General features: G+C 37.6%; 1 protein-coding gene across 2 annotated transcripts in view; it reads left to right on the plus strand.

The window, feature by feature from the left end:
• Nucleotides 1-2,914: 2,914 nt before the first annotated feature.
• Nucleotides 2,915-22,866, plus strand: part of BMPR1B (bone morphogenetic protein receptor type 1B) — a 420,588-nt gene continuing 400,636 nt past the window's right edge. Inside the window, exon 1 of one of the 2 annotated variants that reach the window (XM_081595579.1) lies at nucleotides 2,915-3,005. The gene's annotated coding sequence lies outside the window, so the exon portion shown is untranslated. The remainder of the gene's footprint in view (nucleotides 3,006-22,866) is intronic. The other variant, XM_081595635.1, reaches the window with a different exon arrangement.

Genomic DNA, 22,866 nt, shown 5'->3' on the forward strand with positions numbered 1-22,866 from the left:
AGCCTTTCCTTCCTCTTCCTCTCAACAGCTTCTCCCTGAGTGGTCCCTGTTGCCTTTAAAAGGACCACCAGCCCAGGTTGCAAGGCTAAGGAATACGCTTCTACAGCTCAATGTACTTGAGATAAAGTATTTTTCCAAGTCTGCTGGTGATCTTGGTAGCCACATCACTATCTTTACTCTTTACACAGCAGATTCCTAACTGGATCTGTGTTTCCATTTCTCCTTCTCTAGGTACTTCAAAATGATCTTCTGAAAGTCCCAATCCACTATTTAATCCCTTGGTTTAAAAATCTTCATTGCTTCCACATCGCCTAACAAGGAAAAATCTATTTCATTGGCATATCTGACCAGGTCATTCCTGAACACTGAGATTCATCTCTTGTACCTTCTCCTCATAACTTGGGTTGCAGCACTGAGCTACCAGCTGTTTCCTAAGTGTGCTGTGCTTTTTTATTCTGTTCCCTTTACTTAGAATGCTTATTCTCTTTCTAACTGCTTTTTGGTCTCTAAAGATCCTTCAGGGCCCTGATAAATTGTGACTGTTCCATGAAGTTTTTCCTGCCATTGCCAAGCAGAATAGTTCCTTCTTCTGTGTTCCAATAGATGTGCATTCCTATACTAACTACTGTATTTCTCAGAATATTCTAATTAAAAAAATATGTATGTATGTATGTTGTCTTTTACAGGTTTCAAGAAGGGATAGACAGAATTTAAATCTGAAACACCAGTGAATGGCATACCATGAGTACTCAGTGAAAGTAGTTTGTTGAGTAGCTTATACCCCAGATTCCTCATCCCTGCCTATTGAAATGCTACCTTCCAAGGTGTACTTCAGTTTCCTTGACTGTCCTCTCCAATTCTCTCTTACCCAGACTGCTTTTTAAAAAAATTTTTAAATTTCTTCATTCCTCTGATTTGGAATTTTTAAAATATGTTATTTAATCTGTCTTCCCTACCCAGAGATGCTTACTCTTTGGATTAGTGTGTTACATCCAGTATACTGATGTTTACAAGGATATTTGCTGAATAGATTTAAGTCAATTCTTAGCTTCTGAAAAGCTGTACTGCAACCCACACACTCTCCGCTCCAAAACTTCTTTAATGTCTCATTTATTTCACAGTAGTTTGTGAGGATTGAAACTCTAAGAGGAAAAAATAGTCAAATGAAAGTTACCAGTAATTCACACAGTAGAGGGGATAGATTCAATCAGATTTATTTCCTCTTTAAACCTAGTTAATGTCAGAAGATGGAGATGATAGGAAATTTGAGGACACTGAGGAAGGTAATTTAGGAGCACAGAGAATTTGGTAAGGTAAAACGTGTGGATTCTACCTTGGGATTCTGGGGAGAGTAAGATGATTACTTGTACTAACGACTAGAATGTGGGTTGAGTAAGAGGTGTGAGATGATACCAATGACATGTTACGTGCTTTGGAAAATTTCTAGTGTTATGCTAAACAAAACTTTCCTCTTTCAGTTAGGCACCAAGAATCAGAAAGTAGGTTAGTCCTGATAATATCATGGTCCAGATAAGTACTGGGGGCAAATAGACTTCTGTGGGAACCTTAACATGTCTTTGGTGAAAACATGCCTACATTTTACAGGCTCATCAATACATGCCTGGATGACCACCTGCTCCTGAGTGGGAGTTGCATAAAATGTTTTTATATACAGTTGAATTTCTTATAAGCTCAAAGGAGTGTATTTAATGTTTAGCATAAAACCATTTAATGAGAATAATTTAAGAAAAGGGAGGTGGTGAAAAGAAAATGTAGGCTAAGAATTAGACAATAGAAACAGATACGAAAAAAGTCGGAAAACTACATCAGAGTGAAATGGTATTGAATGATTTGAATCACACACTTGGTGCCTCGAGAGGGTTTATCAATATATATGGAAGATGGAAAAATTTTACAAAAGGAGGAAATTGATTCTGGAGGGTAAATAACTGAAAGGCGGTGGGAGGAAAAAAGTATTAGGAAGTTATTAGATGTCTCCCTGGAAAATACTGTGGACAAAATAGCTGATTTTAAAAAGTTAACTCTTCTCCCCAAGTTTCCTGAAAGACTAGCTTAATTTATATTTATATTTACCTCCTTAGAAAATATTTCAACACTTAAAGATTTAGCAAGGAAATCACAAAGTAAAGAGGTTACATACTTTCCGGAAATAAACATGCTGACTGTAAAATTTCATCAAATACAAATGGAAGATGTTTCCTTGTTCTTGTTTTTTTTGACAATTTCAAAATATTTGAAGAAAGGAAATATTTCTTTTCCCTAGGAGGCCCACCTGTTTCAGAGTTCCTACACTCCTCGTCCAAAACTTCAGGCATAATTTGCCGTGTAAGTGTGTTTTTTACGAGGTGTGTTAAAGTTTTTATCAACTTCCCCAAAGTGTCAATGGCCTTGATGATTTTCAGTCCACTGCGCTAGATCAGTTTTGGGAGCCCCTTCCAAGCTCTCAGTGTACAGTAATCCCACCTTTGTTCCTCAAACATTTTTTTTTTTTTTAAACCCCTTCTTACACATGACCCAGAGAGCATCTGTGATTGAAACCGAGGTGAGGCTCTGAGAGGCAGACCGAGCTGGGAAGTGCCCCGCCTCGATTCAGGGGATGCGGGGCGGTGGAAGGGCGGGAGGCAGCCGGCTCCCCAAGTCCGCTCGCCCTTCCAGACACAGGCGGCGGCGCTGGGGCAGCTCCAAGTGCGTCGAGAAGTGTAATCCCTCCGCTAAGTACTTGGCTCTCAGGCTCCAATCACTAGTGGGAGCTGGAGAGGGCAAGTGAAAAAAAAAAAAAAATTCCAGAGGCAGCAGAGGAGCTAGAGGGAAAAAAAAAAAAAGTCCCGCGGCGGCGGCAGAGCGGCCACGGCGGCCAGAAGTTGACGGCGCGGCCGTGCGCGGGGCGCGGAGTGGGCGCGGGCCTGTGGGGCGCCAGGACGGGAGGGGACCCGGGACCGCGGGGCGGCGGCGCCGAGGACGCCAGTGCCGGGGCGCGGCGGCGGGTAAGGCACGCGCGGGCAGAGGACTGGCGGGCGGGCGCCCGGCTCGCCTGTGGGGGGCCGCGGAGCCGAGCCGAGCCGAGCCAAGTCGGCGCGGTCAGGCGGGCTGAAGGCGGTGCGGGATGGGCCGCACCCGGGCGCAGGGCTGGGCTGGCGCGCTGATGAGGGGAGAGCGAGCCGCATGCCGTGGGGGCGGCGACCGCCCAGGGGGCTTTGTGCGCGGGCGGCTCTGCTGGGATCCTCGGCCCCAGTGCCTGTGCCGGCAAGGAGTCCGGCAGAGGCGGCTGCGGGTGGGACACGTGCTCGGGGTCGGGAAGGAGGGACGCACCGAGGCGGGGAGTCGGGACCTGGGCGCCCAGGGAGCGGAGGGATGAGGGGCGGGAGGGCAACCCTGGAGTCGGGGAGACCGGGGGAACGTAGCCGCCGCTGGAGGCGCCGAGCCCGCCGAGACGGGACCTGGGGGCCCCAGCTCCGTTTGGAGCCACCTGCCCCGCTGCCTCCCGAGACCCAGCCTGCGGCGGGAGAAAGTGCGCAGCGGGCCGGTCCAGTCGCCTGAGACCTGGCGACACTGCCTCTGGTGCCTCTTTTCCTGTCTGTTGCTCTCTCTCTCAAGTTCTCAATGTTTCTCTGCCTTCTTCCTTCCATTCTCCCTCTATTTCTTTCTTCCTCTCCCCACCCACACTCTCTTTCCCCTTCTCTTTCTTTCTTGCCGCCGTCTTTTCTGTCTCTCAGTGTGTCCCTCTCTATCGCTTTATCTTCCACCCAGTCTCCCACACTTTTGTCTCTGTCTCATTTAGAGGCTGACTTTCTGCCCCTTGTCTCTCTCCCTCCTCTCCGCACCCATCCATCTACTCGTCCGTTTCTATCAGGGCTCCGTATTTGTCAGTCCCTTGCGGTGTTAGGATTATTTGACACTAGAGGAGATCCTCTGGAAGTTGTCTGGTATGATGCTTCTTTCCTTTTGAGCCGCACCTCTTCGTCTGGGTCCTGGACCCTTCGAATTTGTTCTCCACAGAATGAGAACACTGGTTTCCTTGAGTTATTAGGAATTGTTCTTAGTTTCCTTTTCACCAAGGTGAGGTCAGTGACAGAGAAGCCACAAAGGTGCCAGTGAAAGAAAACAGAAGAGAAAGAAATGGTCCTGAATTTGGTCCTGTTTACTGCCCCTGACATATAAAGAGAATGTATCGGATGTATCCACAGTAAAGCAGATCCACCTGAGAAAAGGCTCCTGGATTCTGGAAAGAAACACAAGAGGCTCCATCAGTAATGAGGAGTTAGCTAACAAGTATTTGAAAATAATTTGAAAGAGCCCTTAAGGAAATTTCTCCCTGTCCTAAACTGTTGCCAACTAATAACTGTTTTTCTTACATACTTGGTTTAGGATCCTAGTGACAGCTCTCCTAATTATTGTTTTGGAAAAATCATGGGAAATGTCTTGTGTCAACTGAGATATTTGTCTTTAAGAAAATGTTCAGTCTTTGTACTCTTATACCTCTTTACACTCCAGTGATCAAGAAGAATTATTTCTAACTGCAAAGAAAATAGAAAAGGATTTGTCAGTCATTTTAAAACATGAGACATTCCAGAGATCAATAATTTCTTTGGAAAACTTTCACTATAAGGATGTTTTGAAGGATATTACATCTTAGTGAAATATGCAAGTTATTACACACTTAGATCATTGTACGATGCCAAAAAAAAAAGGATTGCGTGCTATAAGCAAATCATAGCAGTGATGGGTTGTTTTTTTTTTTTATGGGAAACATAGCTGGAAATTAATTGCTCTGATTTTCACTATTTTCTTTAGTCATGCATAATGTACCTTTGTTTTTAGCAAAATATGGCCTAGGGCTACAAAACTTGATACAGTGTGTTATTTGTCCAATCTGAATTACCATTTAGAAAAACCACCTTTTCCTTTTGGTCACAAGATATGAGTTGATACGATCTAATTACTCATGTGCTGGGGTCTGTTGATGAATTTTAATGGCACTGACTTGTGATTTTAAATCAAAATGTTAGTTTTTGGTGAGTTAAAGTCTTGATTTATGTCATGTTAGTGAATCATCACTATTTATAGGGGCTTTGCCACCTTGTCTGCCAGGTGCTACACAGCATTTAGCCTGGGCAGGGTTGTCTGAAATTGCCTGTTAGATTCTTGTTACTGAGTGACGTGCTGCCTCTACTCATGGTATGTTCATATATGCCCTTCAGAATGTTCTAGTTGTTAAATATTTACAAAAAGAAATTGACTTATTTTTTTCTTCATAAACTTTGAAAACTATATGAGATAGTGTGATAAATTATTTTTGCTACAGTAAAGACTGATTATATTATTTACTTAAAAGAATAAGGCAGTTTAAAATGTGATTTTTTTGGGGGGATACATATAGCACCCTTCACTTTTCCTCAGCACTCATACTTATCATTTAAATCTAAAATCAGTTGTCATTTACTCCAACCTAGCACAGTCTTCCCTAATTTTTTAAGCCATCTTATATCTGCCTCTCTGAGGTGGGATATTGTCCTTTCCTTAGCTTCTCTGGGTTTCAGATGCCCAGCACGGTACCCGCCACGTGATACTCAAAAAATCCTTCAAGAATGATTTGTTCTCTTCCAATTTGTCTCTAACTTGTGATGCTTACGTTTTGTAGATGCAGTAGCTCCGGGGAAATACGTTAGCATGGTATAATAGAACATAGACTGAGAGTTGAAAGAGTCCTCAAGAGCATCTCGTCACACATTACTATTAATGTTGAAGCAGACAAGGCCCAAATAATTTGAAAACTATGCTCAGAGCTAGACAGTGAAGTCACATGGGCTGTAGAACTGAGACTTTATATTCACTGTGCCACAGTTTTTTTTTTTATTTTACTGGACTCATGCCTGGCTTCTTCGACTTGAAATGAGTATATCTGTCTGTTATTAGAAGCAAACAGTTACTTAAACTGAAGATTCCTTCTCAGGCAAACCAATGAGTCATATCTGAAATGCATCAATTTGCAATAACTTACAATCATATTGAACTGAACTGAACAATCATATTCTACATATGTATGAAGGTAATATCTTTTAGAACATTGTCTAAGTGCTCTTAGGTGTTAAGCATTATTTTGGGTGCTAACTGTGTCAGCTTGTGCAGACAGATTATTTCTACCTGCAAAGAAGACTTAAGCTCTCTGGACTTAAACCGTCTCCTCTGTAACTTCCAGAGTGTATGTTGAAGAGGGCTGGGGAGAAAAGAAAGGAAGTTTGGACCAGATTAAGGGCTCTTTTTGAAGTCTCTTCAGAGACCAGTTGAACTCCCAGAACAACTGCAGATTGATCTGTTTTACATATCAGACTTCTCTGTGAGCTTTTGTTTGAAAGAAGGCTAACACAGTTTAGAAAAAAAAATCTTGAAGACCGCATCACTTGATGTTTTCCAATCTTCCTTCCAGTTCTTGAATTTAATGGATCAAGATCATTTCTGGGTTTTAATTCTGGGTATCTGAAGGATGGTTGATATAAGTGTTAAGAGTAGAAGGAGAAACTGCTTTTGCCTGAGGGATACTAATTTCAGGTTTCCATATGCCAAATGTGATGTGATGGCAGAAATTGAAGTAGAAGTGTTGCAGTATATAGAGGCAGGCCAGAATTCAGGGAGAGGAAGGGGCCAGAGCTAGACATAGAGATTTAAAAGTCATTCACACTGAATTAATAATTAAAATTAAGGAAAATGGAAACTTTTTAAAGGGTAGTCTGGAGAGAAAAATGAAGATTTGAAGTGGAAAAGAGGGACATTTTGTATTACTTCTGATTATTTTTAAAGCTCATCTCTAGTATTAAGAGAAAAAAGCCCTTTGCTGTCCGCCTGAAACTATCACAACATTGTTAATCGGCTATACTCCAATATAAAATTAAAAAATTAAACAAAAAGATAATTCATGATTTACATCCAGCAATAATCTGTTTTCATGAATTTTAGAACATCCACATATATGCTAATCATCTTAATTACATTCATTTTTCACTTAAATGTTTGAGTGCCCAATCTGTGCCTGGCATTATTGTATACTTTGGGATATTGCAGCCAAAAGAGACATAAGACCCTTGCTGTCATTGAACTCTCATTGTAGAGAGTGGAAACAATGAATTATAAACAAGCACATAAGATAATTTTCAGTGGTGTAAATTGCCATTATGAAAATAAGGCAGGGTGATATGACAGTTCAGTGACTGGGGCTGCTTCATGTGAGGTGGTCAAGGAAGGCCTCTTTAAGGATGTTTCTCAACAGGAAAGAGCCAGCCCAGTAAAGATCTGGGAGAACTTCTGGCAGTGAACTTCTGAGAATCACAAGGCTTTCACTACAGCAGCAGCAGGCTGGGCACCCTGGCAGTCATGGGAAATGGTAGAAATGAGGTCAGAGAGATTACCAGGCTGGTGTTAAAATGTATACATTTTATTCAAAGTACATTTTATTAACCTACCCAGGAGGATTTTAAACAGAATTGAACAAATGTGACTTAGCATGTCTGTCTGTAGTGTGAGCAAGCATGTCTGAAGATGATGCAGAAAGCTGTGAGAAAGATCTGGCTGAGTTTGGTGGTTTGGCCAAGGGTGGAACCCTGAGAGATTGATCAGACATTGTTCTTATCACTGAGTAAGAGTTGCTGGGTTGAATCATGAGTCATAATGTGTGGCCTCCATCCACTCACCACCCTCCCGCCCCCGCCGTTGATCTACACTGCAGCAGTCCACTGTTTTAGTAGTTCCTTTTGCTTTGAAATTGCAGACCTCAACACCTCACAGTTCCCACATGTCACCTCTTTGAAAAGTGTTAGTTGCTTAGTCATATCCGACTCTTTGCGACCCCATGGGCTGTAGCCCCCCAGGCTTCTCTGCCCATGGGATTCTCCAGGAAAGAATACTGGAGTGGGTTGCCATCCCCTTATCTAGAAGATCTTCCCAACCCAGGGATTGAACCCAGGTCTCCTGCATTGCGGGCAGTTTCTTTACCATCTGACCCACCAGGGAAACTTCATGTCACCTCTTTGTCTTCCTTCAAATATGTCCTGGGCTGGAAGCAAGCTTCTTGGCTCCAAGGCTGCAGAATGCCTTGGGAGGTGTTGTGGTGAGGTTCTTTGAGACTCAGAATGAGCCTTGGGCTACCTGGGGATGCTCGGCTCTTCCAGCTAACCTCTCTTCACTTCAGTATACATAAAGGTTGTGTTCTGGTTACATACGAAAGGAAGCAAGTTGGAATTTCTCTAATCATGTTAGTGTGTCATATTTTCTACCTCTCAGCTTTGAAAACTTTGTCTGCTTCTTGAAAGACTTCACTGTGAAGTCCACATTTTAGATTTGGGTCTCACCCGTCATATCCCAGCCTTTGCAAAGAGCATACAGTAAACATTCAGTAAATATGTGTGGAATGCCGTTGGATGCAATCTACTAGAGACGCCTAGTTTTGATTCCGCTGACTTTATTTTTCCTGTCTTTCAACAAGTATATGGCTGCATGTGCTTTCAGCTTACAAGATAATAAGTAGCAAGTTTGGAAATGATTTTTCTGCAGTTTGCATTTACTTATTGGCTGAAGGAAAAGAGGTACAATCCAGTATATCTCTCTATAAGATTTCTTGCCTGGCTGTCTTAAGATAAACATTTTAGTCATTTTTATAGCAGTTAGATAGATACGGGTTTAAACAAGTACAGACACGTCTGTCACTCGTTAATTTGTTGATTTATGAATCTGAGGTGATTCCAAGGAGGTCTGTAATGATGGTGCCTTTGTCTAAATTAATCTCTTGATAGAAATCAGTGAGTTTTATCTAACTAGAAGAGTTTACAACCATCTGTAAAAGGTATTAAATTATCATCAGTTTCTTTTCTGGAAACAAGCTACTGTTCTGCTGTTGTCCAATACGCATTTAGCCATACTGGTACACATAATGGGGGATTATCCCTAAATCCTTTTGTTAACAAGTGTGTTCTGCTCAGATGGGCTTACAGGCAAGTTGGTTTTTTGTATCTAGCAATTCTGCTTCACTGTTTCTTTAGATCCTTTTCAGTTAAGCTGTCTCTTCTGTATCTGAATGCCCTCTCTTCCTGTCTAACTTCATTTTGCTAAAACCTCTTGCATTATACCCACTGGCTTCTGTGTGAAGTGCCTTCTGTCTGCCTCTGCAGGTCTGCTCTCAACCCCTCTACTTTATGTCCTCTGTCCAGGATGATACCTGGCTGAACTCTGTTGATTTCCAGATGGCTTATGTCACTGGGGACCTCCGGAGACAGATTAGAGGGACATAGGGAGAGAGACGGGTATTGATTCTTTGGTTTGCTCCAGGCTGATGGATCAGCTTGGGCTGCCCGTGTCTCTGCACAGACGTCACGTCCACTCTTCAGCCAGTCTTCTCTGTCAGTGTCTTGCTCAGGACTCCAGGAATCTCTGGCGTCAGCGCCTCTGTTTTTATGCCCCTGATTTACTGCACTATCCTTCAGGTTCTTTTACACTGCACCTATACTTTATTAAATTGTTTGCAAATAAATTTTCTTCAATTTTTCAGAAATTTGTAATGATTAAGGTCCTGTTTTCTGTTGATTTAGCTTCTGAAAAGCCGCCTCCTGTTTGGAGCCTTCTTCAATTGATAAGAGCAGTCAGCTCCCCTTACCTTGTTGGACACCCGCTTTCCACCAGATTTACTTGCTTCTTCTATCCGTGCAACAGTGATGCAGAAAACTTATATTGTTTTTATATAAATACTTTTCTCTTAGCCAGTTTATTGGCTTCAGTTCTTTGCTTTATAGTCTGTAAATTTTCACATAGGTACTTTGGTTTCACTCACTCTTTTATTCATTTATTAACATGGTACATACTTATAGAGTTGCTACTTAGACCAGTGCACTATGCTCAGCGTAGGTACAAAAAGGCAGATGTTTGCCCATATTTGGGTTGAAGACTGGGGAGGAGACAAGAAATAAAAAACTAAACATTGTATTTAGAAATCAAATTTGTAATTTATTCAGTAAACACAGAGAGGGAAAACAGTGTAACCAAATTCCTCTTGTTTAGCAATTCTTGGGATTTTTAGATTGAACACCATGGCAAGTTATTTCTATCTCATCACCTATTCAGTGAGAAATTGGAGTTCGAAGCAGTAAGAGTTATCCAACTAATTTAGATACACAGTTTACATATACTAGTGGATTTTAGTTGATTGCATTGTTTTCATGATATGTTCCAATGGAACAGAGGTTTTTGGGATGTCATGTTGTGTAGCTCAAGAAGGATCGCATGGTTGGCAGCCTAGCCTACTGCTGAACTGTGAGGACTCTGGAGTTTGACTACCTTTTTCTGTCACTTAATAGATGTGTGGCCTTGAACAAGTTGCTGAACCTTCTGTGTTTCAGCTTCATCATCTGTAAGATGGAAATGGCAATAATAGTGATTATGTCCTTGGTTTGAGGATTAGAATAGTGAATGTTTGTATAGTGTTTAGAACAATGTCAGGTACATAATAAACACTACAGAGGCATTCAATAAGTAAATAAATGATCAGAGAAGTCTGGGAGTTGCTGATATGTTTAAACTGAAGCCTTGTGTGAGCCTTAATTATGCTAATGTGCATTGCGACCATTCCCACTAGGGGTGTTTTCACCTTGGGGCTTATATTTTTCCCTGCATATATCATTGGACGAATGTTCCTCAGAACAAACTTTTGGAAAAATTGATACAAATAATTGGCTAAATATTTCACCAATCTGTTGTCTCCTGAGAAATGGGACTTGTTCCTCTACCTGTCACACCTGTTATAGAGTGGGAATCCAGTTCTTGTTCCCCTTCCTTTCCCCCTTTTTCTTTTTAAAGGTAAAACGAATGTTTTCCCTCATTACCAAGAGAAAGACTTTCTGCTTGTATACACGTAAGTATACTCAGGGCCTCTGGGGCTCACAGAGCCAAGGTTTACAGTCTTCTAAAAATCTACTAATTGTTTTATTTTTCTAATAAAGAATGCATATTCCTTGAAGTGAATTTGGGAAGTACAGAGAATTCTAACAGTTAAAACCACTCTTTTCTACCACACAGATAGCTTATTAACTTTTTGGGTCTTTTTTTTTTCTTTATATAATTAAGAGTATAGTATAATATGATTTTGTGTCTTGCCTTTCTTTTTCACTTTACTTTATATATTATTCTCAATCCCAGACGTGTAATGACTTCTGGCCTTCAGATGATTGGTAATCTACATTTCAAAAGAGCTTCCTTCCTTACCTCCCCAATTCTGTGGCCAGAGACAATATGAAAACAAAATGGTGTATCTAGAATGAGTTTCTCATTTTAAGTATTCTCGGAAATTGGAACCACCTGGTAAGCAGCTGGCAGTTCTGTTTAAGAGACCTGGAGTAGGTGACCTCAGGTTGCTTCATTTATGAGTCATTCCAGTGTTCTAGCCGGCAGCCAGATGGACACACAAGAACCCATGACCAGGCTGCTTTGGAGGCAGTACTTAGTCATCCTGAGTGTCTGAGTGAACTTATATAATGTTGAGATTAACTCGGAAAAGTTATGCAGGGAAACATGAATTATTCCAGAATAAATTTAACTGTTACTCAATTTTTCAATGATACTTTCTTCCTTCCATTGCATGTTTGAGTTGTAGGATTCTAATAATATACTAATTTGTGGTTCTCTATTTTATCTTATCTTGTAATTTTGTATTTTAAGTGAGAAACAATGTTGCATTTGTATGTCAGTACAGAATGTAAAGATGTAAAAAATACTAAATGTTGTAAGTTTTACTCTGTGTACTTTATAAGTGAGGGATGCTGTTGTAGTTAAAATATGTCTGTTCAGTAAGTCCTTTTCCATTAAAAATATTTCAACAGTTTTGAATCTTTATCTCAAGATTAAATCAATCATGCTTTAAAACACTCAAACATCTGTAGCAAATGGAAATGTTTAAATTCTTTCTGAAGAAGAAAACCATGCTATACTGTTTAATTGAATTAAATTAGCTTTTCATAGAAATATACCTAGGAGCTGTTTCTGGAACCAATTTGGAAAATGATCTTTGTGTTCTGTGGCATTTATGTTTGATTATGTTTTTTTTAGTAATTCTCAATGGATGTGATTCACTCCTTGCTTCAGTCATCAAATTCTTCCAATTTTTGTAGGCAAATTAGGCATTTCCTACTCCATAATTATGCATATTTATGGAATAATATATGCCTGTTAAGTAAAGACAATATAAGCAATTCCTAATTATATAACTTAAAATTATCTAATTTTTTTTTATCATTTTTAGCATTCCATAGAGTATGTTAAAGCTGAGATAAAACAGTCATATATAAATTAACTTCTTCCAAAAATGTCTTCCAGTTTGTTTTGACACCTTTTACTAAGAAAAGCAGGTGTTATTGTTTCTAAAAATAGCAGAAAATCTAAAACTTCTTGTAAATACATTGCCTTGAAACAGTCTGTACTTTAAGCACATCAAAGATGTGCCTACATTTTCTGCATTTTCTTAGACTGTTATTTCACAGAGCCATGAAGAATTTGAAAATTGCTCAGAAAAACTGAAGTTTCAGAGTCTTCTAACTGTAAAATTTATCCTCTGGCATCAAGAGCACGGCGGGCGGTGTGTTTTATATGCTTGAACCAAAACTATGATGTAATACCTTTATTTCTTGAATACTTCCTACTTAGCAGTTTAAAGATATTTAAAGCATATTTAACTTTAAAAAGCAAAACAAAAACAACAGCAAAAAACCTTTGCCAGTATCTGCAATAATCTGTATGTTAGAATCGCAGCTCTTTGTCTCCTCAGGTCTGTGAATACATGAATGCTCATTTCTATTCTCTTTTACCCTTCACCATCCCAGTTGTGCCTCCACCCTTTACTTTTTCTCAGTTTCCCACTTGATTTGCACTGTTTCCTCTACTTTTTCTGAGCCAGAGGGGATTAAAACATTCTCATTTCTATGATCCTGAATCTCCATAGAGTATTTTCATGACCCTTCCTGACTTTTCCATCCTTTGACTGATTGGAGTTTTGACTGAGTTAGTATAATTGGAATGATGACTTGGTATTCTGTAGACGTAATCTTAAAATACTTTAATAATATTATGGAAATGATAGTAATAGAAGATGAATTTCTATTTTATGAAATTACTTATATAATTTCACTCATACTATTATTTTGAAATGCCCATGTTTGAAACATTTAAAGAAATGGATTCTGGTGGCTAAAGTTAAAAATGGCACAAATATATGAAATGTATTGCTAGGTATGACTTCAATCTAGACAATTTTCATTCCTTTATGCATTTCTTTGATATAATGCAATTATAGATGTTTGTGTAGGTTTTTACCAGATACTGTCATAGCTCCTCTTTTATTAGAGATTTTATGTATTTATAATTGTGGTTTGAAAGGTGTTATTAAGCGTTCTTAGATGTTTTTCTTATAACTTACTAGCATGCAGCTGACTTACCATGAGACCATAGATTCCTTTTTTGGCTTATTTCTCCTAAACCTGGAAGGTATAATGCAGTTTAACAATAATATTTTACAACTTCAGTTTGTGAATAATGTCTTTCTTACAAATGAAATTGTTAAATATTTATGCAATATGAATAAACTTCATGCCATATGTGTCAAAGAGATAACCTGAGTCTTGCTCTAAGGGGAAAGATGTTTAAAATCATGAATGATACACTATCAAAAAATAAACACAGAGCATAAACAGATGTAACACGGGAAAGATAGGATGAAAAGTTGATGAGCACATTGATGAGGTGCCACGGTGAGTCAGTCTGTTATTCTGTCTTTAGGCGATGCCACTGCGGACTGAGTTAGGGAAGGTGTGATTGGTGTTCCATGATTTCACTTGTAAGGTTTTGTATTATATCGGATATCTTAGTTTTCCTCAAGACACACCAGTGCTCTCTTTTTGGAACTTACGAGAATTTTTCAGTTTAACCTCTTGACTTTGTATTCTAGTTCAATTGACAGCTGCAGTTCTTTAGCTCTGTATGTCTTGTCCATACTTTCCTTCGTTATACAGAGCCTGTTGAGTTTTGACATGTACAGTGTTTCCTTGTAACCATCACCTGTCCAGACTGAAAGAATGCTCATCTATCTTGTTTTTCTTCACAGGGCTGTCCTGTGGTCCACGTGATCATTTATTTTTATTAACTTGGATTTTCCTCAGTTTCTAGATTTATATTTCCCCTTCTTTCTTGGTAAAATTAGAGTTGTAATTTTTCATCCTTCAGTAGGTAGTGGAATGCTAGACTGTGTTAGACTAGATCTGTGTGTAGTGTTTTAAGTAAAAATGAACTGTGGTTTTAAATTGGAGGGAAAAGCATGTTTTTTGTTCTTGAGTGAAGTCAGTCCCGTTGTTAGCTTTGTTGGCTGTGGGAACACAGTAACACAGTGACTTATGCTCCTATTTTTGATACGTGCTGCTGCTGCTGCTAAGTCGCTTCAGTCGTGTCCAACTTGGTGCGACCCCATAGACGGCAGCCCACCAGGCTCCCCCGTCCCTGGGATTCTCCAGGCAAGAACACTGGAGTGGATTGTCATTTCCTTCTCCAGTGCACGAAAGTGAAAAGTGAAAGTGAAGTCGCTCAGTCGTGTCCGACTCTTTGCAACCCCATGGACTAGAGCCTACCAGGCTCCTCCGTCCATGGGATTTTCCAGGCAAGGGTACTGGAGTGGGGTGCCATTGCCTTCTCCGTTTATGATATCTAAGGCCCATTTATCCTAAGAAGTACAGTCTCTATGCTTCCTCCCTTACATGTCTAACCCTATAGTTTTCCACTTTAAATCTTATTTGATGTCTTCCTCCAAGTAACTCATAAAGTTTTAGAAACCTTGTAGGTTATCCTACTGACTTGGCATCTCACATACTGGAAAAACTTAGTATCTTTTGAAATCCTGGAAAATTTTATCTTCATTTCCTCTTCTACATCATTTATAAAAATGTTGAATAAGACCACTTCTAGCACCTTCCCTATTTATAGTTTTCTTGCCAAAATAATGTCTTTTTTTTTCTTTTTTACGGTCGTCTTTGTTTCTCCAGTTAAAAGTTCATCTAATCCTATGATGACTCAGTTCTAATAACTTTTGTGGTAGTACCTTGTCAAGGGCTTTAAAAAAAAAAATAGGGTGGATTATATTCACTGGTTTCTCCCTTGAGGCTCCATACGGCTTTTAGTACTCCAAGACATGATTAGCCATAAAAAAAGTCAAAGCTAGCCCCCCACCGCCTTACCATTGTTTGATAAACTCTTTGGTGACCTTATGCTTTAGCATATATTGACCTTATAAATTTGCCAAATTGCTAAGAAATAATTATAACATTATATTGGGAGAAATTGAAGCGCTGAAGATAAAGGAGATGAAATTTTAGCATTAATGTGGATGGCTGAAATACAGTTATAATAAGCAGGCAAAAGATACAGGTTACTGTGTTTGAGTCTTTCCTATGTTCCAGGCAGTGAGCAAATAAATAAGCTCATGACAGTTAAGATAGTGATTGCCAGCTCTGTTTTCAGATGAAGGAACTCAAGTGAGTGAGGTTCGACAGTTGTAGTGGGGGATTCGAATATAGGGCTGTCTGATTTTAAATCTGTACTTAAATGTTGGAGGCCTGTTAGAGCCAGACATGTGTTAGTTATTGATGGTACAAAGATCATCAGAGATAAGCCCATGTGGTCCAAGAGCTTCGAAAGACTCTTGGAAGAAGGAAGAGACTTGTGTACAGTTGCAAGGGAGAAAATTGCATGTGGAAGATGTTGTGAGCAAACTTACCACATTTTTACTTAAACTGACTTGCATATGATCCACATTTTTCTGTGTGTGCTTTTTTTTTATGACGGAGGGGGAGAGGGACATGAAGTCATTAACATGGGTTACTAAGAATATACAAATGCAAATGATGAAAATTATTTAAAATTGATCAGTTTATCTGAAATGACATTAATAAACTTAAATTATTTTGAAAGAACCACCATAATACAAACCTAATAGTAAACATTGGATTTGGGGGCTTGGCAAAAATCTGCTTATTGGGAGGGACCAGAAAATTGCCACTAAAAATACAACAAAAACCTTTGAGTAGAGTTTGATCTTGAAATCACTTTTTCTAATATTGAAATGGACTCTAGATCATCTGTAATAGGGATATCACCTATATTTTGTCTCTATTAGACTGTGTTGGAATGAAAATGAAATTAAGACAGTGGTTTTCAAAGAATCATAAAACCTCTTCTCTATTTTAAGTGTAATACCTTTATTTTTTGCATGTTTAAATGAAAGGGGTCTGTTGGCTGTGGCCATAGTGCTTAGCTGAGGCAGAGTTGTTAAAGAAATCTTTAGTTTCCAAAATAACTAGTTGAAAAATATTTTACATGGAGCAAAAGTGCTATGGGGAAAGCAAAGTTTAGGCATTTAAAATTAAATTAGGATTTAGGCATTAAAAGTGAAATGGTAAATTTAAAAGTAAATATTATATATATGTTAAGTCCTCACATTTTTGCTAGTCTGGTAATCACCATTTGATTTTCCAAAGGCATGTATAGACTACAAAAACATTAAGTTATAGTATAATTTGTAATAAAGAGAAAGCTTCCTTAGTGACTCTTTATATTCCAAAATATAATTTTTCCATTATGGAAAATTATATTTATGTTGAACATAAATAATCAGATATTTGCTTCACTAATGATCCAGATTATTTTAAAATCATGTTACTGGATTTAACGATGCAACCTCTGTTCTGTGACCTTGTGTATTCTGGAGGCTTGTTATGCATGTCAAGGGTATTTCCTTTTATTTGTTTTAATTTTACCTGCCACTGAAATCATTGAATAACCCTTCATAATTTTGTTATGAAACCATATAATAAGGAAGGACTAGTTGATTATTTTTTACTTTAACTTTCATAATCTCATATTGTTCAAATCTTCTTTGTGTTCTCATTTCTCAGGTCAGATAATTCATGTTTTGCAGTTTCTCATCACAGTAATGGATGAGATAGGGTAATATGTTTCAATACATTTATTATTATTTTAGCATTTTAATTCTGTTCTCTCTTTCAAGGGGAGAGAAGCAAATAGTGTGTTGAAAATAACACACAATTGGGAGACAGAAAAGGCCATAATTAGTTTTGGAACCTGAGACTGATCAGTTAAATAAAAGATCAGCCAAGCTCGCTAAGGTCTTTCTGGCTTGAAATGCTATGATTCTATAACCCAGATGGGCAAATCTCAGCATGGTTAATCATTACACTGTGACATTAGGTTTCTTAAGAGCAAGACACTAACTAATGCATCTTTGTGTCTTTTTTTTTTTCTTCAGGTGGTTTTGAAATTTCTGAGACAAAACAGTGTTCACAAATGAAGTTCTTTCCAAACCTAATCACCTTTGGTATTTCATGATTCTTTAAATGAGAGGCTGATACTTATAAATCATAAGTGTACCATTTTATATACTTTTATAAATAAACCCTTGGAGGTTGCAAATAATTTTTGTTAATAGGAAGTGACTCTGCAATCAGTACTGTTGTGATACATTCTTTACATTGTTTTTTAAGAATTTTGAAGCAATTGTTGAAAATAGTTTTGTTCAGAAATCAGATTCAGTTTAAAAGTTGACTGTATTGGATTATGGGCGTTCCAGGTAGAGCAGTGGTAAAGAATCCACCTGCCAATGCAGGAGACACAGGTTCCAATATCTGGGTCAGGAGGGTCCCCTGGAGTGGGAAATGACAATCCACTCCAATATTCTTGTCTGGGAAATTCCATGAACAGGGAACCTGGTGGGCTACAGTCCATGGGGTAGCAAAGAGTTGGACACAACTGAGCAATTAATTGGGCACACACATTCGTACTGGATTATAGTGGGTAATTTTACTAGAGATAAAATATGCAGAGAGAATGGCATTGAAACATGTATATTACCATATGTGGAATAGATGGCCAGTCCAAGTTCGATGCACGAAACAGGGCACTCAAAGCCAGTGCACTGGGACAACCCTGAGGGATGGGATGGGGAGGGAGGTGGGAAGGGGTTCAGGATGGGGGACACATGTACACCCATGGCTGATTCATGTCAATGTATGGCAAAAACCACCACAATATTGTAAAGTAATTAGCCTCCAATTAAAATAAATAAATTAATTAAAAAAAAGAAAAATATGCAGAACATCCCAGCAATATGATGAATTTGATTTGGTGATTATAACTTTTCACTGATAAGAGATTGTTTCTGTGTGCCTTATTAATTTTGTTTCTGTAATGCCCCATACTAAGTAATCTCTTTTAGAGCCCTTTTAAAAAATATAAAAGCAGGACTGAACTAGGTTTAAGATGTTGTGCAGATAACCTGGTTCTCCCTATGAGAAGTTAATGCCCGTGCTATTCTTTCTAAAATATTCTTTCCTCATATTGTTCCAGGATTGGCTTAATATTCAGATGCCTTTAAATGTCTAGGCGACTTGATATATTCTTATTATTTTCAAGTTGATTAGTAATTTCCTTTTAAGAACTGTAGTTTCATACAACAATCAACTCTGTTATTTTTATATGTTTGAAGGTTTCAGTGATATTTTCTAGATTATCCATAACAAGTTTTTAATCCCAGCCCACTTCTGTGCAACCTGTCTGTATAGTATGTCTGTATGTGTTGAAAGAGTCTATACTAAAGAAAGTTATACTTACCAAATAAAGTAAAATAGGATGAGAAAATTATTCTTACCCAGTAAAGTAAAATAAGACAGAGGACGAGATGGTTGGATGTGTTTGAGGAAGTGCTGGAAGTCCATTGGCCTCACTGACTCAATGGACATGAGTTTGAGCAAGCTCTGGGAGATGGTGAAGGACAGGGAAGCCTGGCATGCTGCAGTCTGTGGGGTTGCAAAGAGTTGAAGATGACTGAGCAACTGAACAAAGTAAAATAAAATTGAGGAAACAAATAATCACAGCCCCTAAAAAGTTCATCCTAGAGCATTTGCTTTTGATATAAAGCAGGAAGCTTCCACTGAAAACTGTAGAGTTGTCTGTTTTACATGAATTGTTTGCTCTTACGAGATAAGGGAAGTAAGATAAGGAAAAAGTTGAAGTTCTTAAGTAATGCTGAAAATGTTTTGTCCATAGTGAATGCATTAGAATTCATGATGCTAAAACTCCTGAATAAAAAATGAGAAAGTGTCAAGCAGAGTAAGGGAAATTCCCTTCATGTGGACTCTTTCTTGGAAGTTGGATTGAAAATGAAAAAATAATAAAAAATTACACTCAACATATATCACTTTGCTTATGAATTTCTCACACTGATGCTGTTCTAGCATTTTTCCCTTCTTTGGAAAACAGCTTCATTTTCAGAAGAGATTCTATTAATACCATCCCCCTGGACTCATGTATGTACATTAGTGCATAGAATTAATATATTCTATTAATACATACCCCCTGGAACTTTTCTTCCATTACTCTGTACCCTCTTCCATTCTAAATATTCTGCACTGCATCAATTTGTAATTACTAGTTTCTTGGATTGTTAGTGTAATTAGTATCCTCACCAAAAGCTGCCTTGTTTCTCTATTTTCCTGGTATTTCACAATATGGAATATAACACACAAAAGATGCTAGGTCAGTATTGATTGATTGACCACCTTCCCTGCTTTGGTTCTTTATTTCCATGTAATTATGGAAACTTTCCCTTTGAGAATACGTGAAGATCCTTAGAGTTTTAAAAAGTGTACCATTTGTTTAATTTGTAAATACATTCTAGGACCTGAAATGGGAAAAAATTCTCTTCTGTATTTTGACTAAAGCCAACATAGATGCTGTGCAGTAGACTCTGCAGTCAGATACCCAGGTTTGTATTCTGGTTGTTCCTTTCAGTGCTCTCATCTGTAAAATGGGGATAGTAGGAGTAGGACTCAGTAAGGATGCTGTGGTAATTAAAGGAAGTACCTAGAACTCTGCCTGGCGTACAGTAATTGTTCAGTGAATGTTCACTCTTGTCCTTTATTTTAGATGTCTTTAAGTGGCAGGCACTCAGCCTACTTTGGGAGGTACCTATATGAGATTGTTCTACGAAAATGGAATGAAGAATATTTACAGAATTAATAGATCAATTTTTAATTTTTAAAAATGTATTTATTTTGCTGCAGCACAACATGTGGGATCTTAGTTCCCTGACCAGGGTTGGAACCTGTGCCTCCTGCAGTGGAAGCACAGTCTTAACCACTGGACCACCAGGAAGGTTCCTAATTGGTCAATTTTAATGAGAAACAATTTTCTTACAACATGTTTCCAAATGCAAAACGTTTTAAGTCACAGATACTCATTGTGTAGTTAGAAACAAGAAGCTCTTAGAAACAAAGTTATTTCCTTCCCTTTTTATTCAATTTGGGATACTTACATCTCTATTTAGAATTCTTCTAAAAAAGAAAAAGTCTGTATAATGAAATAAGAGGATAAATTGTATCCTTTTATTAATTGAATGACATTTTTCCTTGGATGAATTATGAAACGTCTGATTAAGTTTAGCACTAATGGAGCTTGAAGAGATGTCAGTATTAAGCAAGTGTTTAGTTGTATGACCTGATCAGTTTACACTATTGCAGAACCTTAATTAAAGTTTTATTAAACTGTGTAAACTATGATCCAGTTTGGATTTGAAAGTAGATAGACATCTGTTTCAAATATTATTACCACAGTTAGAAATTAATAGCTTTTTTCTGAAAGTCTCAAAGTTGCCCTTTTGAAACTGTTGTTTCTGTCTCCCCACCATTCTCTATACTAAAATATTCTTTTGAGATATTAAGGTTATTTTAAAAATCACATTCATAATCTATATAATATCTATACAACAGAAAAGCAGGGCAGTGTTTGGAAATAGTTTATTGAATTAAAAAACATAACTCCTCTGTTTTATGTTAAAAGCAAATTTCTGTAGTGATGCATCAGAGGCATTGAAGCCAACTTTTTGACTGGGGAGCTTTTGTGTCTTCTCCCCCCATCTTTCTCTTTTTTCTTAATGAAATGAAGGTTAATTCTAGTTAAATTTGGTGTCAGTTTGCTCACTAACAGTAAGCAAAAGTGCCCAATTTTTTTTCTTTGCCTCACTGACATTAGAAAATTCTTAAGCAAATGTACTTCTTCAGTTGGTTGTGTATACGTTTTATCCTTTGTTCTGGAAAGGAGTCTTGATATCATTTCATTCATTCAGGGTATTTAATGCTATCTAGAGAAAAAACATCAGAATTTAAATTTTCTTTTAAACCTTGCTCACCTGATAAAATAGAAAACAGTGCTTGTGATATCTCACAGTTAAGAATTGACTCATTTACTATATTTCTGTGTCTTGGTTCTGTAAGAACTTATTATTAAATGAATGTGTGTTTGATAGAAACTTTTTAAAACAGGAAGAAGTCAAAAGGAAAACTTCTCTACTTGGAGTCTGTTAATTGTTTTCATTTTGATATATTTATGTCTCTTGTTATCATGTATTTTTAGATTTTAAAGAAGGTATATTGTCATTTTAATTTTATATTTTATTTTTGCTTGAAATTATATTATGAATATTTTCTTATCTTTAAATATGCTTCAAAATATTTTAATGACTGGAAAATACTAGTATTCCCTTTTAATATTTTTCCTGTTTATTATTATAAATAATACTGCAGTGAGCATCTTTATGAATAGATCTTTGAATATTTTTATAAAGGCCTTTATATATAACACCAAATTTCTTTCCAGTCAAGTCATTCTAATTTATAATCCTACCTGCAGGGTATCTATTTAATTTTACTCATATTCTTAGTAAGTACTTCAGTTGTATCCATTAACTTTCTCTAAGGATCAGAAAAAGACAAAATGTGAAAAACCCAAATAGTAGTTTTGAATAAACAGGAACATGCTTCATGTTATTTTTATTAAAAAAAAAAAAAAAACCCAGGAATTTTTACTGCTTATGAATACTGATATATTACTATTACTCTTGATATATAATTTCATAAAATGTATAAGTAAATACAAATTAAAGTGCCATTTTTTATTATTATGGTTCTTTGTAACAATAGAAATGATTTAAGGAAAAAGCAATTAAATTACATAATCCTTAAAGTCAAAGGCAGAAATGATGGTAGGAAAAATATCTCATGCAAATTATTTGATACGTAAAATAACATTGAAGGTGGTTTTGTGCCTTGTGAAAATACCCTTGTGTTGGAGCAGAGCTGTAGAAACTAAGTTGTCTCATTCCTGTAATTTTTTGGTATATGTTTGGTATATGTTCTTCCATATTTAAAAGTACATATTTTAAGGAATGACACAGTGAATGTGTTTATATCTGCTAGTCACTTTATGAAGCAAAGTAATACCAGTACCTTTTAAATCTCCTGTGTGCTCCTCAGTAATATTTACTCTTGTCCTTTCCAGCTGAATAAAAACTCAGGTACCTGAGTTTTGTCTGCATTATTCACTTAAAATTTTTTTTTTATACTGTATGCTTGTGTATCCCTAAACAGTGTATTTAGAGCTTTAGAAAAATGTCATTCAGTGCTGTTGTATATTTTTACTTCCCCTTTCTCAAATTTGTGTGTTTAAAACTTACCCATGGTGCCTAAAGCTATATTTCACTTAGTTTCACTACTTTGTGATACTCTTTTTGTGAATAGACCACAGTTTAGTTTGCCATTTGCTTGTTGATGGTTATTTCTTAAATTTTTGCTATTATAGAAAATGATGTTATGGGTTGCTTATGTTCCCAGTGCACAGGCACAAGGAACATGGGATTGCTTGGTCGCACAAAAGGTGCATTTTAAATCTGTAAGATTACATTCTATTTTCCAAAGTAGCTCAAACTCC

The sequence above is a fragment of the Giraffa tippelskirchi genome, chromosome 1 (genome assembly GCF_054371585.1).
Source record: "Giraffa tippelskirchi isolate mGirTip1 chromosome 1, T2T-mGirTip1v1.2.pri, whole genome shotgun sequence".
In the NCBI taxonomy this organism is placed as follows: Eukaryota; Metazoa; Chordata; class Mammalia; order Artiodactyla; family Giraffidae; genus Giraffa; species Giraffa tippelskirchi.